Source organism: Nipponia nippon, unplaced genomic scaffold (genome assembly GCF_047370975.1).
Source record: "Nipponia nippon isolate SJK-2023a ecotype South Korea unplaced genomic scaffold, ASM4737097v1 scaffold_27, whole genome shotgun sequence".
Lineage (NCBI taxonomy): Eukaryota > Metazoa > Chordata > Aves > Pelecaniformes > Threskiornithidae > Nipponia > Nipponia nippon.
Window position 1 is genome coordinate 767,281 of NW_028262344.1, and position 24,581 is coordinate 791,861.

The following is a 24,581-nucleotide window of genomic DNA, read 5'->3' on the forward strand; positions in this document are numbered from 1 at the left end:
ATGTTTCTGTAGTTACTTTTCATGCTAAATAATATGTCCTTTGGATTTGATTATACGTTGTATTTATAATGTGCTCATTCAAACAATTATTAATTTTGAAGTACAGCCAATTACTTTCTAATTTCATTTTACTTTGCACGGTTGCAAAAATGCTGTTATTTCTTGTTTCAGTGAACGTTGCAGATTACATTTCCCTAGACAAAGACATGCCCATTAATCTTATCGTTTAATCCTGCAAACTGTTTACATGCAAGTGCTCAAAGTACCAGCTCCTGAAGTCCTGGGGCAAGACCTTTAATTGAGATTGTGAAGTAGACAGCGGGAACTGCTCTGGGAGTTCACTGCTACGCTTCCCATGTGATTATTTTGGAGCTTGTTGCTTCAGTAACTTTAGAATATGAAAGCTTCGGCTAGAGTTGAATAGAAATTTCATTTCCCAGTGGTTTTATCGAAAGTTGCTTCCATCGCTCATTTCTCAAAATGTGTCATTTTGTTTGAATTTTACTTTTAAAATACCAAAGAGTATCGTCGTGTTAAGAAACAGGATATTTTAGAATAGGAATGTTTTGAAGAAAATATTTTCTTTGTTATTTGAAATAAAAACAGAACAAGAAAGTAGTTTTTGCTTCTGATCTTCGCTGAGGCAGGAGTGCCTATAGTTAGAAGGTCCTAAATTGCTTACCAAGGCAGGATTATTATTTCCACTTCATAGGTCTGGTTCTTGCTTGAGATCAGAGAGGAGTGTGTACGGTAAAGCTGGGAGCTTGCCGAGCGTCTCCTGTATCTTGGTACGACAACTCGGCGTCAGGGCTGCCTTGCAGCATTAACAAAATGGTGCTCGTCAGGGGCAGCCAGAAACTGCTTGCTTTGTCCGTCTCTAAAGGATCCAGCTGCCCTGCGAAGAAGGATGAAGGATGCATTCTGCTATCCTGATTAACACTCATTTCTAATTGAAAACTGTTCTGGTGGCTTAGTTCCAGAGGAAATGTTGCCTTTATTCTCAACACTTGGGGGGGGATCATCAGAGAAACTCAGTGTTATCTAAAATAATCCCGTCGATGAGGAATGCTTCCTGCATTAGCACCAGCCTAGCCTGGGGACAGTCATTTCTGGATCTCTAAAAGGCTCACTTTTGTGTCTCTGCCCATGATAAAATTATATCCTCATTAACTCTACAGGGGATGTCTTATTTAGGTCAAGATGTCAGAGATGATGTATAGCTGAATTAGCTCCTAGCTTTTTCCTTAGGACTCTCATTGCTATTTTTGATCAAAAGGTTTGTAGTTCTCCAATGGAAGAGTAATCTTTTGGGAAGTCTGATTAAAGCATACGACTTTCTATAGCTGACAGGGATATGGCTGGTGCCACATTTGGCTGCCTTTGATTTCTTAACCTGAGGGATCAGATACCCATTCACAGCAGGCAGACCTGAGCAAACCTTGTCCTAATGCTGCTGTTGCGAGGTGCCTCCCACCCTTTGCTTTATCCTCTTTTCTGCGTCCTTTTATTACTGACAAGGCGCTGCAGGAGCCAAGGCAAAGGCACTTGCCAAGTGCGCAAGCGGGGGCAAACTCACAATCCCGGTGAGTTTATCATCTTCCCCTGCTCAGACAAGGAGCTCACTGTGGGTGGGAGTATAAAATGGGTCTGATTCTCCTTCTTCTGAGTTGGAAACAGTAAGACGTCTTTGCCATAATTATTCCTTATCTTATAAAACCACAGTGCTTTTTTCTAGGACCATTGGATGCAGGGTGGTGAGAAATATCATAAACTTGTGTTTTCTAATGGTTTCATTGCTTGCTGCTTTTTAGTTTAACAAGCAAGGGAGGCATACTTAGCAAATACTTGCCTCCCTCCATCACGCTGTCCTCTGACCTGTGGGTATTACTGCACTGTGACACTGTAAAACTGTTGCCTTTGTGATGATCAGCAGAGACGAAAGCAACACTACTGAATGTGAGAAGGAAACGACAAGTAGGGACAGCTTTCGAGGTTTGTAATTTTTCAGCAACTTTTATTCAGCAGTGCGCATGGATTGAATGAGCTTGGTTGAGCTTTCTGCAACATAATGGGGAGGCCTCAGTACAAGCTTGTGATGCATCGCTGTGGTGTCCAGACGTTTTCAGAAGACTCACCTGGGATGGGTTTGCAACTGCTAGTGTAACAGCACAGTGGCCATTTTCTAAATATATGTGGGACCTGTACAATACTCAAGTCCTTTGTTAGACAGGGATAGTAATTTGGGAAGGAGCACTGGAAGATGAACCTTTCCTCATGCAATAAAGTAATTAATCTTATCTTGAGCCCTGGACATCTGGCTGTTATAATTACAGGCATGACTATAGGACAGTCCATGTTGCTATGAATTAAAAAAAACAAACATAACCAGACACTGCCCACTTGCTCACTTAACTTGGTTTATGAGAGGAGATTTCCAAAGCTTTACAAGTGGAAACAAAACACACTGTCCTTTCCCATTACTTCCATGATGAACCAGTTTCTGCTTGTCTTGTAAGAAATGTCAGCAAAGGTTATTTTGGCCACAGAGATCTAATCAGAAGATTCTTCCTCGAGCTGCAGCTTTACAGATGCAGTACTCGACCCTTTTAATTAAACACCCATCCTCGTAATCAAATGCTTGGCTTTTGGAGATGTCACCTTGTGTAACTCGATTAGATTTTGCTCTGCTAGAGAATGGAATCAATTTTTCTTCTAGTTGTTTGCGAAGAGGTTTTTTATTAATAACGCAAATAGAAATTTGACTTGGAAGGTCTCCTCGTAGTATAGATCTGGTTCTTCTTGCCAAGTCGATGTTCTTGGCTCTGTAGCTGAATCAGTGATGACTTTGGCTTGTTCTGGGCCTTGGTTTTCCCTACATCATTTTCTCGTGCCAGTTCCTTGTCTGTGGAATGCGACTAGCTCTTCCCTAAACTCATAATCCTTTCGTTACTGTCAGGTATCCCAGCTCACTGGCAATGAGGGCTGCATGTGTAGACAGATACATCCTGGTGGGGTTTGTCCCTTAAGGTTTACTCAACTTAAGAGCTCAGGTTTGACACAAGTCAAACTTGAGAAAATATTCAAATACGTCGAAAAACCAAACTCTGACACTTAAAAAGCAAGCAGGGTTTCCTAGGGTAAAGGCAGGCCTGTCTGGATGAAGTGGCTCTGACATCTTGCGTGACTGCCTCTTTCTAGAGCTCGGACTCATTTATGCAGTAAAACATTTATGTTTTACAGCAGCAGGGCATGTTTGCATAGGTGAAGTAAAATTGCTCAGGTAGAAAATGCTGCTTTGGGCTTCTGTCCCCTGTAGGCAGCAAATCCGTGCGCAGATGCTCAGCACGGACACTTGAGAAACCTCTGCATTTGGTGCCCGCTCAGCGCTGGGGATGTATAATTGATAGGGGCATGTGTCCCTGCTGCAGGCTCCTAACAAGGCTCCCATACATTAATGCATTATTTTCCCGGGCCTCGGGAGCTTTAGATTTATGTGCATGGCCAGGTTATGTGGGGTAACGCTGTAGCGTCAGCTATTCTGTGTACATGCTTATCCTGCAGTGGATGCGAGGTTGCTTGTTTTCTTTCACTGAGGAGGAAACTACCTCTTCCTCGCTGATAGGAGAGACATAGGGAGTGAGCATGCCATGGTTGCTGTCCTAAAGATTGACTTCTGATTTTCACCTGTGCAGTTGTGTCTGTGCCAGCGTCCGTATTTGTACAATTAAGAAGAAATGGGGCAGAGTCATGTGTCGCTTGGCTGTAACTTTGAGACAAAGTAGATGGAGGAGCTCAGGGGGTTGGCAAATTGATATGGGGCCATTGCAGAAAAGCAGGTTAGCTGGTGCTCATCTGACTAATCCTGACTGTCTTGGTGAAGCTGGGCTATCTTTGATAAGTCTCATCATTACTAGTTCAACAGCAGTTGGAAATGCTTAATGGAATTTACTAATTTGATGAGCAGCGGAGACCGCTCCTCCGTGGAGAAAGAAAATGGACTCCCCCCAGATTAGAGTGCCGCAATACCTAATTATCTCATTCTAGCAGTTGCCCTCTATACCCATTCGTATTCAATCATTCTCGTTTAATTCTGGCACCATAAGGATCTGTCGCGAAATAATTTTTTACTGGTAGCCATTTTGTTTTGATGAAGTAAATGTCAGGTGGCTATTCCTGGGCATTTTGCTGATGATCTGGTCATTGAAAAAATTGTGCAAATGTTTCTGTATTGATTAAATTAGCATAAAGAAGGGACGGTTGCATATGCTGCCATAAATTAACCGATTTAATTGTGATTTGGTGTGTGCGTGCTTACTGCTGCTGTAGAGATCTGTCCTAAAGCCTATTGTTTAATCCTTTAGTGATATTTTCACTTAGGAATAGTATATCTATTTGTCCACTGCAGGTCTGTATTTTTGTTGATAAAAGCTCTGACTATGGTCAAAGATGGGCATAGATTTAAAATTGGAGGATGCTGCACTGAAAACTCTCTCACGCTCACCTGAGTTTAGCAAGCAAGCAGTATCTGACAGCAATCACCATATATTTAAGAAATGGGTCCTGATCCTCCAGTCTGTTTCAAGAGGAAGTAATTGTAGCTTTTTTCTTATTGTGATCAGATGCGAAGGTCTGTATATGTTGTGAATCTTAATTATGTGTGTTGATTTCTCAGTGTGCATGTATAAACCTACGTAACTCTGCGGGTACTAGGTATGTGTGTACGCTATGAATGAATTATAAATGTTTAGCTAGGCTTTTTAGATCTCTTTATCATGTCTGAGAGCTCATTAAAACAAAGCAAATGCAATCAATCAAATTTACTGGTAAAACGTGACAGGCAGTTACATTAGGGGATTAAAATCATAGATTCCTGGAGGTGCTCTGAAACAGAGCAAGCACAGGGCTCGGTGCAAATGCGCTGCTGTAAGGATTCTTACGGGATGGCTCATGCCATACCATATGTAGCTGCAATTCACAGTAAACCGGTGGCCTTTAGGTCAAATCATATTTTAAAGGAAAAAAAAAAATCAAGGCTTAATCTGGTTTTGTTTTGCGTTTCAAACACAATCTGTTCTCTCTAGGTTTTTTTGAATACTGTGTAAGATAAACGCTGGCGTATATATATCCTATAGAGGAGAGACAAAATGTACGTGAAGCTCTTTGGAAAGGCTGTGTAGCAAACAGCCTGCCTTAAGAGGTAAATGGCTAAGAAAAAACAGTAACATTGTAATCATCAGCCAGGCTTCATGTGACTTAGGTACAGTCCAGGATCATGCCTGAATTACACTGTGCAAGATAGAGGTAAATATTGGATGTTGGCGCAAGTGTAAGTTTGTGTTTTGTTCAGCCTTAAGCTTGCCTAGGCTATAAATCATTAGCCTAGAATTTTTCAAAGTCATCTAAAGGGAATTCAATGAGCTTTTAGCGTTTAAATCCTTTTTTAACTTTTTTGTCTCGTATGTTCCATTTCCCCCTCTGTATTCCAAGCATAACAATACTTTCTTCTTCATCTGGTTGTTTTTGAATGTAAGCACCTGACCTCAGCACTTGCCTTTCTCCCTGTGAATGGCCAGCACTCTGCAAAATAGGATTTTACTCTATGGCTGATGGTTTTGGGTGAGGTTTTCATGTTTCCAATACGTCCTTAACAGCCTCTTAGTAGCCTCTCTGAGATGATCTGATACTCACCTCTCAAAGAAACATTAATCAGTATCCCCGGATAGGCAGATAGCTTTTTCAGACAGAGTATGGACTGAATGATCAAAGGTGATTTCTACTAGCTACCCAATCCCCAAAGTGTATGTTTTTAGACAGATAAAAACCAGAATATCAGGTATTTCTTAATGGAAGCCATGATCTATCTTACCCAGTAGTGGTGCCGGAGCTCTATCTTTTGTGTTCTGTTTTACAGGCTTCCTCTCTCATCAGCTTTTGCAAAGGCTGCCGATACATAGGACTCCTTCTACTTGCAAAGTCTAGCGACAAGTCAAACAAATGTCCCTGCAGTATGTGTTGGTGTGGTATTTACTTATGGAAATTGCAAACCTGTAGGCTTTAATGATGCACTAGATTTGTTGCTCTATAAGCCCTGATGTAATTGTTATAATAAATAGATATTGTAGATAAACATATAATGTAAATAAATATGGCTTTTAGGTTTAATTTCATTTGGCTGGGGAAAAGAAACACAACAAAACGCCATGGATATCTTTATCCCTTGATTTGCTTTAGTCCCAAATATAAACAAGGTCATTTTTCAAATGTATGAGTCTAAATTGGAGACACAAATCTTGCCTTTTAATGATTTCAATGTCACTTTGTCACATGAACCTCCATTTTACATGTCCAAAGTCTTAAGCTGAAAGGTCTATTTCCAAATGCAGATCAGACAACCCTAATTCTTATTTCTTTCGTCTGCTTGGATCCCAGCATATGGGTGCCAGAACATCAGCTAGAGTTAATTGGCACTGTACAATTAAAGTCAACGTAGCTATGCCAATTAACACTAGCATTGTATTCGGAGATAAAATAATGCAGGCATGGTCCTAAGCTCTACATACCAACCATTAACTTCTGGCTAGTGCTTAGTTCTTATTTAAGCAAAGCATTGCTATGTGAATGCCACAAAGCCAGCAGTGGGGAGTTACTTCTTTATTACGCATCAGCCTTTAGTAAAGCTACTCTTAAAAAGTGCCTTCAAATGTCTTTTAAATCAGTGGGATTTGAAAGGTATCCCTAGATCTCAAGATCTGGCCCCATAATTCCTTTGATTTAAGGGGTGCCTTTTCACAGCCCAGTGCCTCTGCTTCACTTTTCCACAGATTAGTTCTTCATCAGATCTCTGTCTCCCGTGCATAGAGAGATTAACGCTGCCATCAGAGGTTTCAGAGTTGCATAAGCTACAATGACATATTTTTCCGTAAGTGGGCTAACTCCTGCTATTTGTCAGGGTTGGGAGGAAGAAAAAGATTCCAGGAAACTAATTGAAGGTTTGTAATGGGAATTTGAAATAAAGACTCGAGGCTGTTGTTCCCTTGAGTTTGGGGCCATGCTTCGCTTCATCGTTAGTGATCTTAGGAAATGTTAATCCATGTGATACAACTTTCATGGAAAGCATTTGTGCTTTTGCAGCATATAAATTAAAAATACTGTAAAGCCTGGAAGAATTTAGCGAGCTCGGGGGAAGGGTACTAAAGGGGACTCAGAGCCTTGGATCAATGCTATAAAAATTGCATGATGCTTTGCAGATGGCTGGGTATAAATCTCCTAGCTGCCTTATCTACTACTTTTGCATCTTGTAGTGGCTAAATATAGACAAGTGTTTCCTTGACTGGCGTCAATAGTATAGCTCCACTGAACACAGGGGACTTTCATCAGTTTATACCAGCAGAGGATTATTTTGTGATGGAAAGTAATAAACTGGAAGTGACCAAGGTATATTCATGTTGTTTCACTGAAAACATGCAGTCCAAGTCTTCAAGGACCTGCATCCCCCACTCTCCCTTTCCATCTCTGCTGGCCTTAATTCCCCTGGTACTGGGTACTCTGCTGACCAAATTCTTGGTGTTGTCTGGGCTCTGCTGATGTGGTGGGGATGGGGAAGCTGCCAGAGGCAACAGCTTTAGTGCTTAGAAAATGTTGTAGCTGAAGCTGTGTTTCTAAAAGATGGCAAATCATCTGAGAGACATACCGCAAATCAAACAGTTTTCTGAACAAAATGCATCATGATAATTTGGACTTCTTAATCTATAAATTAATAAGCAGAGATACCTGTAGAACAATAGAAAAGAAGAGAAATAGGGAAGGCAGGCACTTACCTTCCACGGTTGTGATGCACGTGCAGATATTGAATTATTCTATGTATCAAACTAATTACTGTAATGAAAGGATAACAATAATCGAGCAGCCTGTGAGATTCCTTAATGACATACTGGGCATCCTTTAGTTTGCCACTATTTTAATCCATATTTAGTTGATGACTAATGAAATACAACCCAGAGCTCTTTGTTATGAACCCTTTTATTGAAATAGTTTCACTCAGATAGCTATTTATTATGCAGTTCCTATTTTAGTCCCCGATTGCTTTCTGCTGTATGGGTGCAGCGAGCATTTAGAGTAAAAGCGTGGGCTTTGAATTCTGGTATGGCTCCATGCATACGTAGAAATAACCATTCTGGCCACAGAGGAATGATCAAGCCAGGGTCAAACTCCACTTGTGCACGTGCCTTGCTGCTTCTGTTTTGGAGACAAACAGACCTTCAGGCACTGAACATAATTTTGTATGTAATTCTATTAAGGTGGACATTTCCTTCCTGACAACTCTGCCTTGAAGCAAGAGAACTGATGGCCTCTGTCGCTAATACGCTACTAAAAATTGCCCTTCAGTGCTATGCATAATAAATGGAGCAAAAAGTGCTTGGTGCTGAGTCAGTACAAGCTGAAATGGTGTGAAGTTGCCTCTTTTCCTCTGACTTGCTGCATGCAGGCTTTCAGCCACATCTGTCACATAAATAGGATATGCATCTTCTAAGGGAACGTGGTGAGTCCGAGGGTGGTTAAAAATCATAAACTGCTCAGGTGAAGCTGATTGAGTCCGGAGGTACCACCGCTGCTGTCCTTCCGCTCTACAAAGTTGTGCAGCCCGTGGAGGGAGGGAGTAAAGGGGAACTGAATGAGGAGAACGGCACATTGCTTCGGTGTAAATGACAACACAAGCTGCAGAGCAGTGAAGAATCAGTTCCACAGAGTGGAGGAGTATGTAATGAACCTTATAAATCATTTCTTTCCTGGAGACACTTTGGATATATCTGTGAAGTCAGTATGAAAATTAAGGCAAGCACTCTAAGTGCCGTTTTCCCTTGGAGAACTGAATGTGTTTTATTCTGGGATACGAAATATCAGTCAGGCAGAGCAGAGTGTAAAAGGCAACATTATTTGTGAGTCTAGGGTGTTCCATTTTGTACTTATTGTTTAGTTCCTGGTGATTATATTTTTATTACAGTCTGCCTGACCTTGACTAGCAGCATTAAGCAAGTATGTGTTTCAGTCGGTACTTATCCAGGAAGATTTTTTTTTTTTATACTAGACAGGGAGTGGATACTGCAGCATTCACAGCAGAGTTCCAGAAAATGACAAAATCCTTCATTAGCACAAGAGATTGCGGTGTGGTTCTTTCTCATAATTAGCTGAGTTGTTAAGTGCCTGAAATAATTTTGAGAGTGAAGAAAGTAGCAGAAAGCAGGAACTAATGGGGAAAAAGGCAATGAGCGAAACAAATCCCGAGCCCATCTCCAAGGCAAAATAGGTAGAAACATGCCTGTTCTTCCCTGTGGGATCCAGCCCTGAAGAGCTTTGCCAGGGCTTCGGTGCAGTAGGAACATCTGTAACGCATAGGCTTGGGGCTATGAGCCCGTCGCTAAATTGCATCTGGCTCTGTGGCCCAGAAAGCATGTGAAGGGTTAAAATTACTGCCAGGATTAAGCAGAGGGTAACATTTAGCATAACTGCAATACTCTCTGATTGGGGATCTTGCGCTGTTTTACCTTCCCTCCTTGCTTCTAGAGAAGTCTGTGGAGGGGAGCTGTGCGCCCTTTTGTCCCAGGGCTGGTCTGAGCTGGAGCAGGTTCTTGCTAACAGGGTTCCTGCCAGGTCCTGTGCGGTGGAAGCTGCACCTCGGCAGCCTTCGGAACGGGTGTGTCTGCAGGGGCGGCAGGCAGCTTGGTCATGCTAGTGCTGCATTTTGTATTCCAAACAGGGCTGCAAAGATGAGAAAGGGATTTTCCCCAAAGCACGAAGCAAATCAGCGCCTGCTGCAGCAGCAGCTCTGGTTTCCCAGCATCAAGCTGCCTCCAAGGGAGGGAGTGACTCTTCCTCTACAAGGACAAAGCTCTTGTAATACCGCAGAAATTACAACCTATGAGTATCTCCTCGTAGAAGACACCTTGAAGTTTTCTTGTTGATATTGTAATTGTTGCATAAAAGACTCAATCTTTGGTATTGCCTGGCACAGCAGCCTCGTCTAACAGGACGTTGAGGGCTGCTACCCCAAAATAAAAGCAGCGCTGCTTGGGGCTAGTTCCACTTGCCGGATTGGGCTCTAGCCAGCCTCCTTGCCCCAGCAGAGCAAGCTCTGCTGTATTGTCTTACAGGCAGGGAGGGCTCCTAAGCAGCAGAAATTGCTCTATGTATATTAAGGTGAAATTTTAACTGCCTGGAGCAATTTTCTTGCTGATCCGTTCGTCTAGCCTACTGCTGTTTCTTGTGTTATTTTTAAATCTTCGCAGTGTAGTGGTAGTGAGGGAGAAGGCTGCCTTAATTACTGCAGATAAAATAAATCAGGGAAATCTCATTGCAAATGCAGGGAGACGAGACAAGCCTAACTACAGCTCCCTGAGTCATCCTGCCAATAAGGCTATTAATTTTAGTCTGAGGGAACAGACTGCATATTCCGAGGCACTGTTAAGAGGTATTGCAGACTTTCAGATCTATGGGATGCTTGTTCCCATACTGATGGCTAAAGGATCCAGCCAGATGATGTAATGCTCTCCTGGACGAGAGCTGCCAAAATGAAGAGACAATACATGGAAAGACTCCTGGGTAGAAGATCTTAAACCTTATTTTCCTTTGTGGCAAGATTGATGGAGGGAGTCTGTCATATGCGTATCTTTAGAATACCTATTTATAAGATGCGCTTATTGTTAAGAAATATGTCAGTCCTTGGATCCAATGGTGTTTTGCTAATTTGCGTGTACGAGTAAATGAATCAGAGGCAGTATAACTCAATGACTAGAGCAGTAACTTCAGCTATAAGGAAATCTTGTGTTCATTCCCAACTCTAGCACTTGGGTAAGTCACCTTCTTTCTCATTACATCAGTTTTCACACTTTCCCTCTCCCTGAGATCGTTGTAAAACCTCCTGGAGAGTCAGCAGTGGTCCTAAACTGTGTCCCTGAGATCTGGCACTTGTCCTGTCCGGAGCATGGAGGGGCTTGCCTGAGGTCTTGCGTAATTTAGTTTGTTCTGCGACCAGTTTTGGACTAATGGATCTGCAGTCTCATGCTTTGTAGTTTTTACAGTATTAGCCAACAGAAGGGATGATGCCTCTGCCAAGATGAGCCCTAAATTTTTTATGCAACTGAAATTTAGGACCAGAAAAAGCAATCTAAGGTGGAAAATACAAATGTGGGAGGCAGCTGGTTACGTTAGTGTAAAAATCACGTTGGCTGCTTTAGGAGAAGTTAATGCTGCAGGTATGAGAGGTCTCTGCTTCTAGTGAAGACAGTGAAATGCAGAAGTCTTCTGCATTGTGCAAGATCAAATTCCAGTCTGCCTGTGACTGGGTTTCACTGCACTGTTCACTGGGTACGTCCACCCTCTCGCGATACGTGCAGCTGTAACTTCTACTTGCACATCCATATGTGGATGTCTTCTTGCCTGCTCCCTATTTTTTGTTTTTTAGCTGGTTCATAAGTGTAAATTGTCAATAAGTGCTTTTTTTTTTTATCTTTAGTTCCCCCCCCCCCCCTCCTGTGGCTTACAGGAAGTTCCCTCCCATCTGTTCCTACCATATGTTTTTGATGGCAATTTGCACACTGGATTAGAACATGGGATGATTGGGACATTGCATTGCAATTTTTAAAAATAATTTCTCTTGGCAAAGCGGGATTTAGCTGCACCTAGAAAAAAAGCAAGCATACTGTGTTTCATCTGTCTGCCCAGCTTTTTCACACACAGAAAATCAGTGATCAGCTACATTAAAGCAAACATGAGGTAGGCTTTAATTACCATTACTTAGCTATAGAGGAATGAAACATTACTCCATAAGGCTCTGGATATCCAGACATCATGAATAACCCAGTTCAATCCTAGAGACAGTGAGTGATCGCTTCAGCTGCATTAATTGCAGTAATTGCTAAGCTCTACATTTTTAAACACCTCATCTGAGGGCAGAAAGTGAAGAGGCTGGAGAAACAGCCTGGTGTACTCCGACAGTGTTCTGTACCTGCTGCATCACTCCAGCAGGATCTCTTTTTCTGCAGTGGAACGAAAAGCCTCTATCACCATAAACTATACCAAGCAGCAGTGTTCCTACATTGCTTGAGTTTGTAAGGTTATTCTGTTGCTTTAAAGTAGTGTTTTCCTTTGATGATACTGGGGATTTGCTAATGTTATTTCCTCTGTATTTTTCCCTCATCATATCTTAGCGTGGACTTGTTTCTTTGCTTGCATTTTGTTTTCAAAAACCAAAATACAGCGTGCATTTATAGTGCTAAAAAACAAAGTAGTGGTAGAATTTAATTGGAACACAAAGGCAAGTGTGGTGTCAACCCATTAGTTGTTATAATTAGCACCGCACAATTATTAATATTGCACAGTCCTGCCAAGAAATTCTCGTGGGCTCGGATCAGTCCTGAATGTCAGTGAGTAGTATTCTGTTCGTCTGGTAAAATGAAACCCAAGCTAAGTGCTGGATGCTGCCGTTCTGAAGGCAGTGTTATATTTCTGCTTTGCATAGGTGTAAATCACTGCTGGTTCCATGGGGTGTGGTGCCAGCGGAGATTTAAAAGGAAATACACGGTCCTGGTTGGAACGCCAATCCAGGGAACGAGAAATGGGAACTTGCTATTGCCCAAATAAGGAGGTGCAAACTCTGCTTACCTGCTCTTATCTTTACTGGCAATGCCTTTGTGTCTGGTGGTCAAGTTTCCAGAGGGTTCTAAGAGCTTCGTTCAGTGCCTTTTGAAACTGATGGGGCTTCGTGCTGACAAATTCTGGGTCGTGCCCTGCAGTCACTGATATTCACGGTATGCTGCTTTCACTTCATGCCATAGGCCAAGTGGGGAAGGTTCAGAAAAGGGTTATGAAGTAATTCAGGGGAATGGAGATCCTATTCTATGGAAAGCTTAAATCTTAAACTGCGCTAGTCGAGTCCCTGCTTACTTAACCCAGGAAATTTAAGGATAAGAAGGGATAAAGATACGCTCTCTGTATAGAATGGAGGTAAGCTTGAAGGGGGAAGAACATTTTAAGGCTAGCAAATAATATCGGCAAAACAAGAAACACTGAGAAGTTGCCCACAAATTAATTTTAGCTTTGAGAAGAAGTTTGAATTTTGTGAGATTAAATTTCATGCTCACCTGTGATCGATCTCAGGAGCATTTACACTGTGTAGAAGATGCATCTAGTTTTGTGTTCCAATGATTGCTCTAGATAACACTGACTGTGGCTCAGCACCTGAGGACCGAGTCCAAGGCAGGGTTTCTGGTGAGTAGTTAAGCTTAAGCAAGACTGAGCTTGTTTGAAGGTTTTAGTTTGTTATTCCGAAGGGCCTGAAGGAGGTATGCCAGTCTGCTGAAGGAATCTAGAAGCTGTGTTCAGCTTTCATAGGATGCTTTGGGAAATACAATCATTACTATATGGAAAAAAATGCAGGGTTTTGGTTAGCTAAGGAAGCCTGTTTGCCTCCCGTTGTCTTCATGGCTGCACCTTCATGCAGGTTCTGCAAGATCTCATAAGGGTTGTGCTTGTGCCTGTAGTCAGGCTCTCAGTGTAGGCATATGATCTTTCATCTCTGCCCAACATTATGTTGAAAACTTGTAGGAATAAGCACCTTTTGGCAAATCTGCCAACTGATCAATAGATTTAATGGACTCACTGTTAGGTTTGACCTAGACCGTCTGGGTTTTGAGGTGTGGCAATTGTAGTGTGCAGTTGGGACCACTGAGAATCCAGGCAAGATGGCAGGAGACTACGTTCATACGAGGGGGAGGAAAATAGGAACGCTTTGCACCCAAGGCACTAAGTGCGCCATGTATTTCCATATCCCAGAGTATAGAAAGATTTTTAAGCCAATAACACATGAAAATTTGCGGGTTAATCATTCTCATAAGTTGCCAGTCCTGGGCTAGGATATTTTAGAGAGAGCATGTACTTTAGTGTCTGACAGGCTGACCTGCCAGCTATAGGGCTGTGCTCACACACAGCGTGGCTGCATAAGCCTCATTTGTTTTAAAAGAAACAAACAAAACCCTACTAAAAATGCATTAAAACTGAAAGCACTGCAGCAAGGTTGGGTTCTGTTTCTTCTGCTTGTAGCAGAAGGTGAATGTATGGGGTTGCTACGCCATGTTCGCCTGCTCTGTTGTATTTGTTGTTTGCTAAATGCTACAATTTATTTTGAACCATATGAAACAGAAGTAAAAAAGCAGTCTCTAGAATGATTTTTAAAATTAATCTGCATAATATAAATGTAATTTACTTAAAATGTCTTCAAAGGCATAGCAGACCCATGAGCTCTCTGACTGGGCAGTGGTGTGGTTATATCTTTAAATCTCTTCATTCTACGGTAGGGTTTTTTTTTCCCCATATAGAAAACCCCACCCATATCTCTGCAGTATCTGCAGCATGAATTAGAAAGTCCATTGGGACATCTAGGTCAGCATGAGCAGATCTGACATCAGCCTGCAGATTATGCCCACAATCAACAGTGCTGCAGTTGTTTTTCTTTCCTCCCCCTCTTTGTACTAGGAAAAAAAGTCATTCTCAAATGGCAATTCTAAGAAATGTTAAGATGCCTCTACAGACAGTCTTGTCAAAATGCCATTCTCTACATCAGAAAAACCTCCCATGCCTCGTGTGTAGAGAATATATATAATCCAATAATGTATATTTGCTAATGCAGTATTGACTGCAATTCAGAAACCCAGCAGAGAGATGTAAGAGGAAGGAAGCTGAAAGCTGATGATGATGCAGAGAGGAAAAATGAAACTCTGTTATCTGATAACAAGAGCTTTCAGCAACAGAACTGGTGGCCAGATTCAGCGCTCACTTTCATTGCTGTCTAATGAGAGCTACCCCACCAGCCTCGCAGAATTGTGCTGTCTACTTCTAGAAATGAATTTGCCCTGAATTGGCAAATCTACACCGAAATACCACTTCTTGCTTCTGTCCCCTGTCTGCCAAGCAGGCCCTGCCTACATTTTAATTCCCCCCACCCCCCCCCCATCTGTATATTAAGATACAGTTCTGAATTCTCCAATTTCCTGTGCTTTTTCACAACCTCGGGGCTGTCTCTTACATCCTTGCGCTATTTTTACAATACTCTAATTATGCTGGCCTCAGTGGAATTATGCCTGATGTATCTTAGGGTAAAACTACACTTGAGCTCCCCAGTCCTAAGCCCAATTATACATTGGTGTAATTCACTGGAATTAACCTTAATTTATCACATTGTACCTTGGGACAAAATTTATCCCTTAGGATGTTAAAGCAGCTGGGAATAGCCATGTTCTCTAGCAACTTGTTTTGAAGGGAGATGGAAACCTTAAGGATTTTTTTATAGTCCCTATAGAATGGGAACTTGTGTTATACTGTCCGTGTGGGCCATTCGAAAATGGAGTAAGGCAGAGACATTATGCCTGAGGGCTTATAGCGTAAGTAGAGCTGACAGGCAGAGACCGGGAAAGGAAGGTAGCTGATGCAGAAAGAAGTCAAAAGATTTGCTCAGGATCGTTCTGCAGATCAGTGGCAGTTCTGGAAATACAATTCACATCTAGTGTCCAAGTCACGCTCCCTATTAGAAGAAAATCCACTTTTTCACAGGGAGCTTTTGTACAGTCTAGGCAGCATTTCCCTTCTAATCACAAACTATTATTTTCCAGTACAGAAAGTCTTGATTGTATCCTGCCACCAATGTGTCTCGCCTCGTGTGTGTCCTTTCAATAAGCTGCAAGAGATGTCTGTGTTTCTAGTGATCTTAAATACTGGTGTGCCTGAATCTGGGCACAATAAACGTAAGCGTGCTCATGCACAGACCATACAGGAAAACCTGGGTGACTTCATGTCAGTCAATGAAACAAGTATGGCATAATCTGTTTTATTTCAGCAGTACTGATTATCTAGTGAGGTATTCTGGCATCTTTTCCTGCTGCTAGATGCAGAATAGCAGAGCCAGGTTTAAGCTGCAGAGAGAGATGCTGCTATGCTGATAGTGGGATAAATAATAAATCAAAGCCAGATGGGATGGCTGTTTCTTAATCACTGGACAGTGCCTCTGTGTCACTTGAATGGTGACATGCTTGGATTACTGTCCCGAGGAACCTTTGTTCCCCTGCAGAGTCCCATTAGCTTCCCGTTGGCAAAACGGTCTGTCTTTGAGGACTTGGTTGCAGACTTTGTCTTCTGCTAGAGATGACTATAAGTACTTTCTTTTATTATTTTCCTGAATTGAACACCTTCCAGTGCTTGAATGCAGTAAAAATGACATTTAGAGAGCAAATTGGGACATAATTCCAAGTTCTGAAGTATATTGGAATAGAAAGCTCTGTGGAAGGACAGAGTAAAAAAAATTTTAAATATTCTTCTAAAAACCATAACCTTTCTGTCCTATGAGAAGGCAAATATTTTTAAGTTTCTCTGCTTTTATAAAGCAATACACTAACTTTTATTCTTGCTTTTTCTCTCTTCTGGAAATTCCAGTGTGACATGAAAAAGATGGCAGCTAAAGATCAACTAGCAAATTATGCTAATACTTTTCTTCTCTCTTTTTCTGGTTATGGATCCAGGGTGGGGGGAATAAAAGCCATGAATGTGATTGTCTGTAAAAGACTTTCATTAGCATATTTTTCTTGCAGTGCATTGCACATTACATGTCAGTAATGGAAAAGCAGGAGGGCAAAAACTGGTACCTTGATGTAGCTTCTGTATGCCTAGATCAAACAGGAAATCTGTCTTTAATGACTTTAAGTCCTTCAGCAAAAAATGTAGATTCCTACAGTTCAATGTAAGGATCAGCTACATAATTTAATAGCAATAATTGGTCTGGAAAATCTTGCACAAAAGCTAGGGCATCAGCGTAAGTATTACTTCTGAATGGGAACGTAGCTGGTTCGCATCAGGGTACCAGGAGAGGGAAAGAGAGAGTTTGGGGATGAGGATGAGAGAGGAATCTGAGTTAGCAGCCTGACAAGGCCGTGCCAGTTGCTGTGCAGCAACTGTAGAACAACAAGACCAACAACAACATGGTTCCTCTGTGCGTCCTGATCAAGCATGTGCGAAGCACAAATAGCCGTGTAGTGCCAAGCGCACAAGGCTTGAAAATGAAGCTGCTAATTCTGCGCACAGGTGAATGAGCCTTTCTGCTGCGGAGCAATGAAAAGGTGGTAAAACTGGTGATCCTGGCAACAATCCATATCTTGAGTTTTCCCCTTTAAGGCTTCACACTGTGACTTAAATCAGTGTCATGGGGCTCCCAGGCTTTGGGTGAATTTGACCTATGCTGAATATGGATTATCTAATTTTGCAGCACCTGTTTAATAGATGCAATTAGAATAAAGTGCCTGGACTCACCTGGAGCTTTGAGCCATGCTGGGAAGTGTTTGTATTTGCTTTCATTGCTGTCTGACTATTAATTCTTCTTCCATTTCATATTCAGAAAGGTCATTAATTAAAGCACCTTTCTCTTATAAATGCAAAGCAGTTTGCAGTATTAAAGGCTATCGGGCTGAATATGCCCAAAGAAGATACCATACTGATAGATGCAACATTAAGGACCTCATTAGCTTATTAACTAGTAATGAGTAATTTTCTCCCAATTAGAGTGCTGCAGCTGCAATTATTCCTTCTATTAAGGGGCTTCTGTGTTCCAAGGCACAGGACTTGTTTGTATTGGCCCTTTCCAAGCTCTGGCAGGTCAGTCGATGCTTCCCTGACAATAATGGAACATTAATTTAGTCTTTTTTGCCCCTGTGATTTGTATTTGGCAAAGCCAAGGTGCAGCAGGAACTGAAGACTGACATTTCAAAATCATTTGAAAGCAGCGCTCCTAGTTTGCAGATGTGTTCTGAGCATACATGGTACACCGATGGGAATTAAGCAACCATCTCATCCCAGGATCTTGAGGTTTTTTATGTACTCAGCCTCCCTCTTAAGTTCGTATTTGGAATGATAACTAAATCTAGAGCTGAGTGAGCTAGCAGAGAGAAGAAAAAAAACAGCTTATACCCAGAGCTGCAGTGGGGCTGATTTCCCGTCCTGCTCACTACAAATGAAATGAAGACAACCACAGAGCCTAGAACTGAAAGTTATGCCAAAGGAATCCCAGTTTCTGTGCAAGCTTTTAGTGCTGTCCTTCAGTGCTGTACTCCCGCTCCCAACTCCGGAGTTTAACCATTTTATTTCAAGAACTATAGGAACAGGAACAGTTTTACATTAAAAAATGAGCCTGAAATCCATAAGATTGTTTGTTTGTTCTTTGGCCCAGAGATCACTGCCACTGACAGAATGCAATTAAAAAACCTCCAGACCCCCCCAACGCTACAGGAGGCAGCTGGGATGTGCTCAGAGACCATCTGAAGGACAATAAGGTGCCCCAGCCCCTGAGGGCTGGTGTATGAATCCGGAAGGCGTGCAGGGTAGCAGTCCATGAGGTAATGTGGCCATCCCCGACGTATTCCTAATAGGCTGCACCGATGCTCTGCAGTGGAAGGAGGGAAGTTAGGCTAAATGACAGCATCCAGCTGGGGCTGCTATGGCTTCAGTCACTCAAGAGGTTCGGGTTTTTTATTTTTTTATTGCAACCAAGACGACTTTGAGCATGTGGTTTATTTGCATTTTTAGAGCTGAAAATAATTCCATTTGGAAGAAAATTTTTCTCTCTGGACTCAGTCCCTTAGCAGATAGCTCTGTGAACTCCAGTAGAGCTAGTGCTTCTCTACAATTAGGCCAGAATAAATACCATGCAGTAAGACTCCAGCTACACTTGTCACTGTGCAAACACAGCGCCTGCCCCAGGCAGCTGCTGGACTGAGCAGAAAGAGGGTTGAAAGGAAAAGGTTCACGTCCTGAGCAGCACAGCATGCAGGGAGAGAGGCCACGGCTTGTTGCTTCAGCTCTAAAGTTTTAGCCACACAACAGCAACGTCTCAGGTTGGCGGATTGTTTTGGAAGTGACATTAATTTGTGGTTACATCACAGCCTGGTTTCATCACTGCAGTGTTTGTCAGAAGCATGTTCCACTGAAATAGCTGATGTAAAGCTTGGCCTCTGCATCGTAAATTCAAGGGCAATACCAAATCATCTTAAAACAGCACTGCCACTTGAATTGCTTTGGTTGTCATGTTGAAGGCAAACCAATGTGAGCCTTATTCAACACTAAACTTAATATATTTTCTGTTTAAAAGTCTGAGCCAAAGTCTGTGAAATGAATGGGTGTAGATCTGGGGTTGTCTGGTGTAGTACTTTCGGTTTAATGGTTATCAGCCCTTAACATTATAAAGTTAGAGTACCAAGATTACATGGCTCCTGATCCTTGAACTCCGTCTGTGCACACAATTATCTTTGTCCTAATGGTGTCTTTTAGATTGTAGCCTAGTGGACTAATTTGAATCTAGTCAAAATCAAAGATCAAAAGGAAACCTAGTGCGTAAGAAAAAAAAGTTTGGAAAAAGGTGACGTGAAGGGATACAGGTAGTTCAGCAAGGGTGAATGCCTGCTGGAATCCATACGTGATGCATGTAATGTATAATGTAATGATCCATCTTTGACGAAGCGTCGGAAATTATTTCTCTTGAATATGGATTGGCAAGAACCGCCGTGCTATAGCTAAGCTTCCTTAGCTATTAACAGAATAGCTGAGTTTGTGATTTTTTTTTTTTTTTTTTTTTTTTGCTTCTGGCTGATTTTTCATAATTTTATTGGTCAAGATGGGTCTAGCCGCTCTCACATTAGTTGGGCTCGGCAGGCATGACTCAGAGTTATACCAGCGCAATGTAGCACAGAGCCAAGCCCATGAAACCCCATCTCCAGGACTGTAAACCAGCACACTTGAGGACAGGGGCCAATATCTGCAACTGCAGGCCTGGCCCACAGTGTACATGCAAGCCTGCCCCAGAGGGTTTGCTGAACGCTGACATTCAGTCGCTTGTTACAGTGACTGATTTAAAAGCCACTTGCAGAGAAATTCAGGCTGCCTGGAACTTTGTGTTCTTTCCAGACAAATATTGTCTCATTAAGGAAGTAAATGATGATAACATCTTAAAACTTCAGCTGGGGTTTGTTTTGAATGAGTTTTAGTCCTGACTTTTTTTAATAAGCTTGGAAAACGTCCAGAGATACTGAATTAATTGGCTTCCTCAGAATCTGTTGAATTCCTTTGTGTCCTGAGCAAGTTTTATCTTTGGAGCACTGTAATGCACTGAATGAACATTTTCTTTCTTCAGTGACTGTATGAGTGTGTGTGACCTGCTGGTCGGTCCAGTTAATTTTGCCTTTTCACATTGGACCTTCCATCACGACTCGTTTAGGACACAAGGGTCGTCTAGGGTAACTCGTGATGCAAGCCAGTGTTAGATATTTTGTAAAACCACAGGGTTGTTAGGGTTAACAAAATCAGTTTAGTTTATAACCTTGGGGAGGAGGCATTGCTACACATCTGCATGGGATTTTCATGTTTTGTTTTACGGGGACGCTTGTTGCAGCTGAGGTAGCCTACAAAACCTGCATGTGCAGAGCAGCTGGAGCACTGAGGAGTCTAACAGAGCGGCGCTTCCATTCGGCCATGGTCTCGCAAGGTCTTGTATCCTCACCTCCTACTGAATTATCTGGCTTATTTCAGGATAACCTCTGTGGAAGGCCATAAGATGGCACGCCATGACTGCAGCTGGCTTAGTTGTATGCACTAAGATGCTCTGCTGCAAATTTCCAGTGCTTTCATGTTCCGTAAACACCCAGCTCCTTGGTTTGTCTGAATTGGCAAAGCTTTGACTTCAACAGAATGGGGCTGGGGAGGAACTGGTACTAAAAAAAAAAATCTTGAGATGGCCTGGGGACCCCAGTGAATGCAGATGAAAAACTGAGAATAAGGGGCCCGTAGGCATTGCGTGAACCCCCTGCATGGGGAAGAATTTTTCCCGAAAGTCTTGGAAGATAAAAGGAGTGAGCACAGGGGAGACTTGCATTTAGTTTAGGGAGATATTATAAATGCTGTGCTATCTTATGATGTGCTTGGTATAATTATTAATCGCATGATTAAGTGTTTGATGTTCTTCATAGCCAAGTTATCAACATGTTCAACATTAATTTTGCTTGTACTGCTTTATGCAACTTTCATGCCCCATAAAATGCATGTTAAGTACTAGGGATGTTTAATAATGGTGTTTTCACTAGGGCATGATTGTAAAACTCCCTTGGGTCAAAAAAGATAAAAAATAGCAATGAATAAACTTTCTTTGACAGGATAGGTGAGGAAACAGAGCCGGTTGTTTAAGAAAGGATCTTGAAACAATAAAGGTAAATGGTAAAGGAGCTTTTGAATTTCAGTGGCACAGATTTGAACCAGCATCAAAGTCAATGTAGTGATGGGGTTTCTGTGTATTAATGTTAAAAAGTGAAGAGCTCTTCAGTGGTGAGTAATGACCAAGCTAATTCAACAGGAGCAGGTCGTCTTAGTTATCTTTTGAGTTGTGCCCTGCGTTGCCTTTGATAGCAGGAGTGGTTTCTCTGGTCATTTTAGGATATCTATATATTCATGTATATACTTACTTAGCATTGGCAGCTGTTAAGTGGATAACAAATGGATACAGCGTCTTTTAAACTGCTCATTGACAAAATGAGATGGGGAATATTCTCTGCTTCAGAATAGCTGAGGAACATATAAAAGCTTCAAGCAATGTTGTTTTAGATTATTACTGCAATTTTATGGGCCAGTGAAAAGCAAAAAGTCTATTTCTCATACCCTGCTACTCTGTATAGTAAATCAATAAATAACTAATGGCAGTCGTTTTAACTCCATCCCTAATGGATTGTTGTCCTGTTATTAAATGTGCAAATTGAAAATCCAACAGGAGTAGAGGAAAAAATGATCTTGTGTGAGTGTTAGCTGCCCCAGAACTGCTGGGAAATGCGAAATATAATTTAGGATTATTGTTTGATGTAAATATTTGTAATGAAATCCAAGCATCAGTAAGAAGTGTTGGAAAGAAGAGTTTGAACTCAAAATAGTGCTTTCTAATAACATAAAAACTGTGGGCTGGTCTGTCTTGAAGTCACGAGAAGGGCACCTGCTGGCACGGGTGGGAATGGGAAATGGCTCTTGGGGTGGCCACGGAGATACTAGAATAAAAAGTAAAGAAAATGAATTGCAGATTTGAATGTTGAAGTACATTTATGCTGCAGTTTCAGCCAGGAATATAATTTGCTTTCATTTCTGGCTATGATTTGATTTTCAGCATTGCTATTGAGCAACTTCTTTGTTCTAACCTACCTGCCTCTTTCAGTGTTTGATAGACTGTTTTCCCCATACCATACCATGTATTGTTTACTCTGTAAATAGATTAAGCTTTTGTTTGTAATGTGTTGTTTTATAAATATCCCTGATGTATTTGCCACAATTTACCATGTGCTAAAATTAGCTGCAGAAGCAGAGCGTTAATCAATCGATATCTATACCTGATATTTTGCTGCAGTCTCTCTCAAAGAAGCAGAGTGGTGCGTAAAAATTGCAAGCCATACCGTGACTTAAACTCATCTTTTAGCTGAGTAACCTTCTAATCTAGACGACGTCGGCTGTAGTAGAGAGCAAGCTGTCTCGTAACGCACTCGGTTTAAATGTTCTCCAATGCAGAGAATTTTGTAATGAAAAATGGTATGGAAAGTTGTCTAATTTATCCACGTCTTCAAAATGTGCTATTTGTTTCTGCAAAGAAAGCCTGTCTTTCGTGTACTTTTGCCCTTACTAGGGAAACTGCTCAATCTCTTAAAAAAAAAAAACAAACAAAAAAAAAAAAACCAAAAAAAACCAACAGAGCGACACAATCCACCATTGATATTTGTGGGCCTGCTGCCATTGTCTTCAGCGGAGTTGCATCTGTTTACCCCAACAGCTCGATTCATCTTTGAGGCTCAGCCTTCGTTTCCCTTCCTAGCAGGGGTGATTGCTTTTCCTGCTTCTCTGCTGACACAGGGGCTATTGTCTGCGCAGCGCAATACGGTGCCAAGCAAGGAGAGTGAAATACTCCTGTCTTCGTGTGACAGGGACTCGGAGGCTGATATTTAGTCAGTAGGTTTAATTGAATTTAGAGGGAAATCAGTTTATAAGAATTAAATTTAAAAGAGGGGAGGTATATGTGACTTCACAGTCTGAACGTGTTAGGTCAACTTTGCATGTTAATTTTAACAAATTGCCAGATTGCTTGCAAGTGAGAGAACTTTTACGGAATAACTTAATGTATTTGACAACATTGCGATATGCAACTGTTTTGTTCCTGCAACTGAGACTTTCTCTTGCCACGGTGCCAATACTTATTATTCATCTCTTCTTGTACATAAGGCTGGACCTTCTGTCTAACACAGATCTCTTCAACCTTCAAGAGCTTGTCAAGAGTATCCAAAAGTAGGACAAAGCTGTGTGCTGTCCTACTAATGTGTTGCAACATTTGGTTTCAGCTTCCTGCCAGTCTAAAATCGTAGTTCAACGTATAAACATCTCTGCAGTCGTAGTAGCAAAGCGTGATCGTTTAACTTCATGCAAATAGAGTAGGTAGCTACAAGAAACTTTGGAGGACAAGTCATCGCTGCGTTGTATCTCATGTTATTTTGGCTTAAAGAATAGAAGTTCCTGTGTCTGAGAGAGAAAATAGCTGTCGGTAGGGTTGTATGTGGCTTTGACCTTGATGGCTTGTCATTTATGGACTGAGATATCTAATAATTTCAGATAGTTCTAGCGCAATAAATGAAGTTTATTACTCTTGACTCCTACTGATTTGGAGACCCTTATTTGGGAAATGGCAAAGATTTTCTAAGTTTCTTGATGTGGCCCATATAGCAAATTTACTGCAGGTGCCCTTCAGGTGACATTCCCTCACTTTACAAATGTGTCTAGTATGATCAAGTTTTACAGCATTAATATATCTAAAGCAGTTTAATAAAATAAACAGATAAAATATGATTTACTTATTGCTTATAGAATATAATTTCAAATTGTCTCCTTTTTCTAAAGAGCTCAGTGAGAGTAAATTTGAATGTTAAACCAAATAATCAGTAAAACCAGAACCTGGTATTTAAATTCTTTCATTCAGTTCATCGACCTGAAAGGAAACCAGAGATCCAGGTAGTATTACCATATCTGGATCCCGGTTCAGACAAACCCTAATGAATTGGTGAAAGTGATTCTGGCTGTTCAGAACAGTTTTTTTAAGTTTCCCAGTATCATCAATTGCAGTAAATTACTATCTCAGTCTCTACAAAAGACAAAACTTTAGAAGGCTAATTTGTGACCATGTTTTGTGAAGGAAATTTGTACATCTTATCCTTCCCCACCTATACCACCCTTAGCAGAAAATTGGTAAGGCGAAATTAGGCTTACTGGATTCCAGTCTGCTTTGCCTTTTAAAGCTCCGGTCCTGCAAGTTGCTTGCCAAAACCTGCTCTGAAAGGTTCTCACTCCGCTCAGTCTGTCCAGCACTGTTTCATGTTAACGTATAATTTAGGCAACTCTGTTTCACAGAAAACCAGTGAAACTTGAAGCATTTTGGTTAAGTTACTTTTGAGCTAAGACTTGGAGCACAGGAGCCGCTCGTGAGCGGTGAG

The 24,581-nt window shown here is 41.6% G+C and overlaps 1 long non-coding RNA gene across 1 annotated transcript in view; it reads left to right on the plus strand.

The window, feature by feature from the left end:
* LOC148055015 (uncharacterized) overlaps positions 1-24,581 on the plus strand; it is a 59,732-nt gene that overhangs the window by 26,558 nt on the left and 8,593 nt on the right. The window lies entirely within an intron of this gene.